Raw genomic sequence first — 9,142 nt, 5'->3', positions numbered from 1 at the left:
CACACACACACGCACACACACACACGTGCACAACACACACACACACACACACACACACACACACACACAGGCTTGCTCATGGACACACGTACGCACAAATACACATGCATACAAAGCACACATACATAAACGCACTCACAAACACACACACATGCACACACACACACACGCACACACACGCAGCCCATCTCTCTCTGCTACCTGATGTGAGGCAGAGAGAATATTCCAGAAACCAAACACAATGAATGTTCCTCTGCTATTCATACAAAACAGAAAATCACGCTGCAATGGTCCTAATTCAAATTAAATCCACGCAAGTATTTAAAGCTGCTGCTATTTAGACTCAAGGATCAATTTTAAACCGCTGGAGAAATAAAAAAATAAATAAAAAAGATTCAGAGGAGGAGGAGGAGGAGGGAGGAGGAGGTGGGGGGGAAAGTTTATGGTATAGCTTCAGTGCTGAATAAATAAAGTGTTTTAAGAGGCAGACTGGAGCGGCGTTTGAAGGCAGCTGCGGTGGTCTGTAGTGGTCCTGCTGCCCTCCCTGCACCCTCGGCTCACGCAGCAGCTCAGGGCTCAACGGTTGCACAAGGTTATGGCTCAGAAATTTGATGTGAATTTTAATTTAAAATGTTTTAGGCATTTGAAGTCATTTAGATTGACTTCATGTCAGCAGTGTAGAGCAGCTATAATGAGGTAGAGTCAGTATGAAGATCTGTCTATGCTTTGTTTCACCAGTGTGTTTAGGTGTGGCCAGGTCTGCTACAGGAGCACTGGACTGCTTCGTCAGGGATTATATACTTTATTTTAACTGAACACTGACCGTTAATTCATATTTTATTATATTTTGCATTTGAGTATTGTTTACCTATAACTTTTGTTTGGCATGATGCTGCTGGTTTCCCCTGAGCAAGACTCAGTTAAAGGTCCAGTGTGAATGATTTAGAGGGATATACTTGCAGAAATTGAAAATAATATAATAAGTCAGTCAGTCTTTAGTGTATATTAATTCATTCATTCATTCATTTCCGTAACTGCTTATCCTGTTGGGGGTCACAGGTGGAACCCACACAACACATAAAAGCAGAAATTAAGTTATTAATGTTTTTTTTGTTAATAAAGTTGAATGTTCGAGTAAATCGGTTGTTGCTGTACTGACAGGAGTAAAACTCAATTTTCTTATTGAATCATTTATTTGAATGTATTGTAGATTTGTGCAGTCAAGAAATTACACATTGGACTTTTAATAAGGTTTCTGTTAATTACAGCCCAGTCATAATTGTTGTTGTTATGCTTCATTATTCATTATTGCACATTTTAATTTATGTTGTGACAATGCTGTGGTTTAGTTTAAGTTTCAAGTTTATTTAATTCATATAGTACTTTGAAAAACAAACAGGTTTTTGCACCTAACAAAGACAGACACAAACGAGCATAGAGACATAACAGTGCATAGATGAGTTAAAAAAAATTAAAATAAAACAAGTTTAAATACACTATAAACCCAGGTGATCAAATACAGAGTAGAAAAATGAGTCAAACACAACTAAAAACCAGAGAATAAAAATAGGTCTTCAGGTTTATCTTAAAGGCACCAACAGACTGTCTCAGCCTGTTAATGTGTGGTTGGGTTTAGGCACAAAACCCAGTTGGTTAGAGTTTGGAAAACATCATGTGTTGGCTAAAAATACCATGTTTGGTTGCTACCAACATGGCGAGAAATGTCCAAATTCTTGTTAAGAAATACCTGCTTTTGTTATATGTTGGTTTCAAACAGTGGTTTGCTGCTGTCTGCTGCTCGGAAGCCATCTCACCATCCACCATCCACCATCCCCTCCTCCTCCTGTTGAGAAACTACACACAATCTGAACTACGTCACACGTAGGAAACATATAAATGTAACATATCTGTGGTTTGCAGAAACACACAATGCCAACATTTTCTCCTGGGCTGCTGTTAATTAACTCCTCGTACTCATGCTACCACAGAAAGAAGTTGTACTGCTTCTCAAACAACCTCACTCACTATCTTTGCATCATTTACTGCCACTGCAGTGTTAGTCATAATAACAATATAATGCCAGAGCATCAAGATACTGTAACTACAACTAATGATGTTATAACTTGCTAAACTAGCTGTATCTATTATTTCTATTTCTAATTATAGCTCTGCTTCCACTTCCTGTTGCTGCTGGTACAAAGTGTAAAGTATTGTTAAGGTAATCACTGTAACTTTTATTGCTAGCAGCTACGAAAAACATGATTTACTTTGGACTAACTTTTTAATGATCAAATTTTGCTTCGGCTGAGTTCTGTATACAGAAATCTTTCTGTGTACAGTTTGTGTGTTCTCTGCCGAGTCTGTGTGGGTTTCCTCCAGGTGCTTCGGATTCCTCCCACAGTCCAGAAACATGCAGGTCAGGTGAACTCCAGCATGTAAAAGCTTCTAAATTGGCCACAGGTGAGTAGTATTTATGTAAAATAATGAAGCAGGACAATCTTTAATTTCACTCAGTTAAAATATCATATGGTAGCATGGTAGTCTTCATGGTAAGCATGTTGTAGATGTGGTGGTGAAACATAAATAAGTGTATTTACTCGACTACTGTATTTACAGCAGGTACAATTCTGAGCCAGTTGTACTTTACTTAAGTATTGCCAATATACGCACCTTTATGCTTGACAACATTTTGAAGGGAAATGTATAAAATGTATACTTTTTACTGTATTTATGTGACAGCTGGAGCTACTTTGGAAATTAAAGGAACAGTGTGTAAGAGTTAGGGGGATTTAGTGACATCTAGTGGTGAGGATTGCAGATTGCAACCAGCTGAAATTTCTCCTGGTTAAAATTCCTTCAGTGTTCATTGCTCAGGAGATTTTTTACCAGGAGCCATATTATCCGCAGAGGTCTCTTCCTCTCCAAAACAAATGGACCGGGCGATTAAAACCAGCAAAATCACTGAATAAAGCAGTTTCACATTTTAAAAAAGGTGCTTTCATTGCTCTTGTCTTGGCGGGGCTGCTAGCGACGATGGCTGATGCAAAAACTGGAAAATGGGAAAACAAGAATGGCCCTATCTAGAGCTAGAGTTTTGTTAATCCATTCTGGGCTACTGTAGAAACATGGCAATGCAACATGGCAATCTGTGTAGACAAGGACCCACTCTCTATGTAGATATAAACAGCTCGTTCTAAGGTAACGAAAACACAATGGTTTGTATTTTTAGGTGATTTCACACTAAAGAAAACATACTTATGATATTACATTCCATATTTGCCAATACATCCTGCTAAATCCTACACACTGGACCTTTGAGGTTTTTCATACAAAGAATACAGCATGATCAGATTGTAAAATATAATTAATTGGTAAACTGTATATTAAAATATAGCCCTTTTTACAATGAGATCGCGTTATGGGGCAGCGACAGAGTCCCCTCTTTATGCCTTCTTTGGATTTTTACTCAGAACCAAATGATGGCAGCATCATTCTGCTCCAATGTGTGCATCAAAAAGGTTTGATGGGTGTGATACATAACACAACAGCGTCAGCCTCCAGTGTGACAAACCATAGGCATTGGCAGTGCTTTATACAAAATAACAATGGCAAACATGGCAGTAACAATTATTTACTGTCTCTGTTATATGGTGGCTGATCTCATCCTCTGCTGGGAGGGTAGGAAAACTCTGAATCTCTCTGCTTTCCCAATTTGTGGACATTTACGACTGCTGTTCATCAATTTCAATCAATTTTATTTATAAAGCCCAACATCACAAATCACAATTTGCCTCACAGGGCTTTACAGCATACAACATCCCTCTGTCCTTAGGACCCTCACAGCGGATAAGGTTCTTCTTCTTTGAGTTAGCCGCTAACTGCTAACAGCTACTTTTTAAATCTCTCACAGTGGGTCATGCACATAACGTGTTGTGAAAACAACGTGGTTACTAACCTCTATGGTGGCTAAAAGGTGAGACCACTCTGTCCCCCAATTCTGCGATCATACCTCATATACAGCACAGCGAGGCGGCATAGCGCAATATTCCCACCTTGAACAGGCAGTGTAAAAGGGGTTTTTGTTTCACATTTAGCGAATCACATTAAAATGTTGCTCACAGGTTAATGACCAGTAGTAATCCAATAATATAATGTATATAATAATATAAAAATCTGAAAGGGCCCTACCTGTATAATAAGTACTTTTACTTTTGATACTGTGCTTGATAATTTGAAGAAATGCATTAAATGTATTTGTAATTATATATTTTTTCATACATTTTTTCTACTTACACTTAGGTAAAGGATCAAAATACTTCTTCCACTTCTGTGTGCACATATGTAACATATGGTATATGAAGTCTTTATATGTATATAATGTAAACATAGACTGTATATTAATAGACGTAGCTACTGTGACGTCACGGATTGGTTTGTGGACTGCTGTTTTGAAGCCTCGAGTTTGGCATTCTGTCCGTTGCCATCTTGTTTTTTTGGAGCCAGAAGTGACCATATTTGGACGAGAGGTAGGAGCATCTGGTTGCAACGTAATTCGAGAGGCTCTGCCATTAAATATGTGTAACTTTGTGCCTTAATAAAATGTACACAGGTAAGTTCTAAAAAAAATTAACCTGTCGTACAGTTGTAATGAACGTTAGAATTTGCTTTAGAGACCAAAACTGTATTTCGTACCAGGCTGTAAACATGTTTATTTTTGCTGGAAAGTTGTGCATTTTAACATGAGGGGTTCTATGGGGAGTGACTCTGTTTAGGAGCCAGCCTCAAGTGGCCATTTGATGAACTGCAGTTTCTGGCACTTCTGTATTGGTTTCATTTCTCAGCCTCTGAAGTTGCCGCATGGATGTAAATGATAAAGTATAGTGGGCTAAATTACATGTAACATGTAAGAATAAACTGTAAATTGTACCTGAGGTCCACTGTGGCTCACAGTCACTATGTTTCAGACTTGTTAACTGGACAAACACATCACAGTTTACTGCTTAATTTATCCCTGGTGTTTACCTTCCCAGGTTCAGACAGTGTCCTTATATCATCCACAATCCCCCACAATGCTTTTTTTTAGGCTTTGTGTAATCGGCATCATTGCAAAGACGATCAATAGTGTTTCAAAATTACAGCGCTGGACTGGGTGGTATCTCCGGGCCTGCTGATTATTGGACTTTGCATAGTGTTGAGTCGGTTTGCTGGGCTCTGGTCTTACCAGCAGCCAGGTGGGAACATGGGAATGGATATCTGTTTGAATAGCAGCCCAAAGCTTCTGGCAACTTCAATCCAAATCAATGCTCAGACCAGGGCACCACATGAATTGTTTCCCCTCAAAAAAGCAGCAGTTCCGTCTTATTTTTCAAGTTTTCCTGACTTCGATCACCTCACACAGTTTTTCCCCCTAAAACAAAAATCAGCCAAAAAAAAAAGAAAAATGCGGAGGACTCAGAGTTTTGTCTTTTTTCTTAAAGACCGTGGGAGGTAAGAGGGGGGCTGTGGGGAAGGAGTGAGGAGGGCGAGGAGGGGTGTTCTCTAATGAGCTTTATAGAACGGGTACAGCCACGTTAAAATGAGAGGAAACAGACCTCCCACCAAATATGAATACCAGAAAGATGCAAATGTACTCAACAGTGAATTTGTAATTCTGAATATGTTCAGAAACAAAAGGCTCTGGAAAACAGAGGGAGTGAAAGTGAACTGCTCCCCTCCGCTCCTCACAAAAAAAACAAAAAAAAACAGAGACAGGGAGAAGGAGAGGATGAGGGAGAGAGGGAGAGATGGAGAGGGAGGGGTATGAAAAAAAAGAGGCAGAGAGAGGGAGAGGAAAAAATCCTGGGCCCTGTTTCTTCTATTTTTTTTAAGCAATGGCATCCTGTGTTCTTGGATGTGTCGTTGCCATGGCAACTGTAACTTGGTGACCTCGTTATTTCTGCCTAATCCCGCACTGAAATTATGGTTGCTCCACCCTTTTGCCTGGCTGCCCTGATAACACAATCATTGCAAATGAGGCAGGGGAATGGAGAAGAAGAAGAAGAGAAAAAATATATTTGGCACAGCTTTTTTTTTTTTTTACCAGATCACCACAGGCTGTAATATAATATACATTTACTGCTGCTACTGTCTGCTTTTAGTATTTTGCAGTGTTCTCGCAACAGCTGACGACGGGACCCAGTGATTAAAAATAAGCACTTAGCAATAATCGTCCGTGAGTGGTTGATAAACTGTATTGATTTCACATCAGTCATGAGTTTATTACAGTAGAATCTGTGCCAAGTCCACAAAAAAGGCTGCCGCTCACAAAGTTTGGACGTCCTGTAAATGAAGACCAGACAAAACCTAAATCTACTGTATGGCACACACATGCACGCAGCAGCACATAAACACCTGAATTATTGATTTCAGTGTTTGATTAGATTTACCTATTGGATAGGGCACAAGAAACACTCTGAAAAATTGATGGATTTTTTGAGATAAACATGCAAACTAATAAGAAATCCTCAGTCACGCCTATTCAATAATTCACCAAATTTACATATTATTATTGGCATATCTCATTACTGCGGACCAAGACACACTTATATATTCCAAAATTTTATTAGTTGGGTATTCAGTTGCATAAATTAACATGAATAATGAAGGACAAGAACGCCTTTAAAGTCGCGATTCAAAGAAATCCCTCATTTAGGAACATAAGAGGAAAATGTCTTTGTGTGGTCAAATAGGCCACAGAGTCCTTAACAACTGAACTGTTTACACGTAGTAACTGTAACAATGACTGAACGTCACTAAATTCACACATTCTCAACATGTGTTATGACAAGATACCTTTTATACTGCACTGATTTTATGTTTTCCAGTGCTTGATGTTTTTAATCATGAAATGAAAATGTTTTTATGTTATCAATCCAACTAAACTTTGTTTTTCTATGACTGATTTTTTGTGTTTTCATGATCACAAGCCGTCCAACTACAACAACACAGAGTAAGAAAACTATCACAACTATTTTAAGATCTAATTAGTTGGAATGACAGCTCAAGCTACAAATTAATCTTTACAACTACATTTTGACGGCATGTTCAGACTTAACAGATAGAAAATATTACTGACCAGAGTCAAATTGAAGATAGAAATCTTCATTTCATTTAAGTCTACGCTTTCAGTAGGCTATATCTAGTGTATATCTACAGTTAAATTACATTTTGATTATTCAGGAATGTAATTTAAAGGATAAGACTGGTGGTTATATTTGTCAACAAATCCAATAAAAAGTACTGTCTGTGTAGCCGAAGCTAAATATAGTTTATTCCTCTGTTATTGTCTACAAACTAATAAAAAGCTGACTGTATAAAATGATGGACAAAGCTACCGTGACTACAGCCATTGGTTTGTGGACTCACATTTTGAAGCCCTCTAGTTTGGCATTCTTTGATTATTGGGGCCGGAAGTGACCATATTTGGATGGAGGCGGGAGCTAACCCTAATGCTAGCTGCTAACTTAGTTAGCATGGTGCATTTACAGCCTATGGTCACCTGTGACAATGCCAATGCTTATTATTGCTGGCAAAAAATTAGCTTAAAACTATAAAACCAAAATGAACCTATTGGAAAAACTGAGCATCTGATTCATAAGAGGGTCTTTTGATATAACCGAACACTGAGCAAGAGTTTTTTTAGGTGACCAAAACGTTACAATTAAATTTCATTCACCGAAAAAACTGAAGTAGCGATGGCTACGGCTACACCTATATGCTGTGACTCTAGGGTTACACCATGGTTACGCTACCTTACCAATGTTGTTGCCGCGGTAGCAGTCTGACTCACTGGATGTGGCTATTAGCCTGCCATTAGGGAGCTGATTTTGGCCGGCATTCTTCCTTCCTTCCACCATCTGCATGTTACCATTTCCAGATCCCCTTCACTTAGGGAAACAACAACAACCACCCCCCAGCTAACAACCTACACGCTGACAATGGCACGTTTTCACAAAGATTTGAATTATGCAATTAGGCAAAGATCTACAACAAATAAAACAACTTGTGAACGCATCTCGGAAAAGCCCAAACTATGTCTCATGGGACTCTCATGTCCTGGATGTTGATCTGTTTTCTGACAGTCAGAGTTGATTTGCTACAACTTTTAACTCTGGCAGCGGCACGTGCCAGTGGCAGTGACTTCACAAATGTATGTTCTGCAACAGAGCAGATCATCTGTGGTTTTAATGGGTTGAGTGAGCTCACCTCTAAGGCACCGATTATCAAATTATGTTCGTCTTTTTTTCCTACTAAAAGTTGAATCATACAATCGACGTACAAATGTTTTTGTGGCGTTTTCTTTTGCGGGGCCATTTTAGTGATAGAGCTCGCCTACCCACGTGCAAATGTTCCAACAGAACAAGTTCACCCCTGACACTATTTTGCAATCTTTGGTTTAGCACAGCCCAAGACAACTGTAATTGGTTTAAAGAAACAAAAACAAGCCAGTGTTTTATTCCCCATATAACAGTAAGATAATCAGTAATACTAGGCCAACTTATGTCTGACTATGCAAGACTATCATAGTAGCAACTTGTCAACGGAAGGCACCAAACTTTTCAGCTCTGAAAGGTTGCAGCTTGTTAAAAGCACATCAGTTATCCACACCATTGCACTGGGTGACATGTTCTTTCATTACCATAAACACACACTGTAGTTTCTTTTGACTTAGTTCTAGCTTTAGCACCAAATGTGTATTAATCCACAGCTAAAAGTTGTTCCAGGAAACTACTGAGCCTTTTTTAAAAATAAAACTTCATATTTGTGACTCATTTTTAAAGATGTGTGTCTTCAGTAGCTGAGTAGAGCCGAGCGTCACAGGCATTGTTGCTTTGGGTCTTTTCATGGTATTTTTTGACAACAAGAAGCAGATACTGTAGAGAAACACAACCTTATCCTCTGAGCTATTTCCAGTCCAAGTCCAAATACCTCCTCAAAAACTGCAGTATATAGATTTTACAGATATATGTATGTATGACCATAGGACCCAGGCATTTCATTTGTTTAAGAAAATTCTAATACATTCTGAATAGTAAAACTTTGATTTGATTGTCTGAACCATACATTTAAAATATCTATATTTAAATCAAGTTATTAGTTGTAA

Source organism: Epinephelus moara, chromosome 4 (genome assembly GCF_006386435.1).
Source record: "Epinephelus moara isolate mb chromosome 4, YSFRI_EMoa_1.0, whole genome shotgun sequence".
NCBI classification, from domain to species: Eukaryota; Metazoa; Chordata; class Actinopteri; order Perciformes; family Serranidae; genus Epinephelus; species Epinephelus moara.
Note: the sequence above shows the minus strand (reverse complement) of the source record.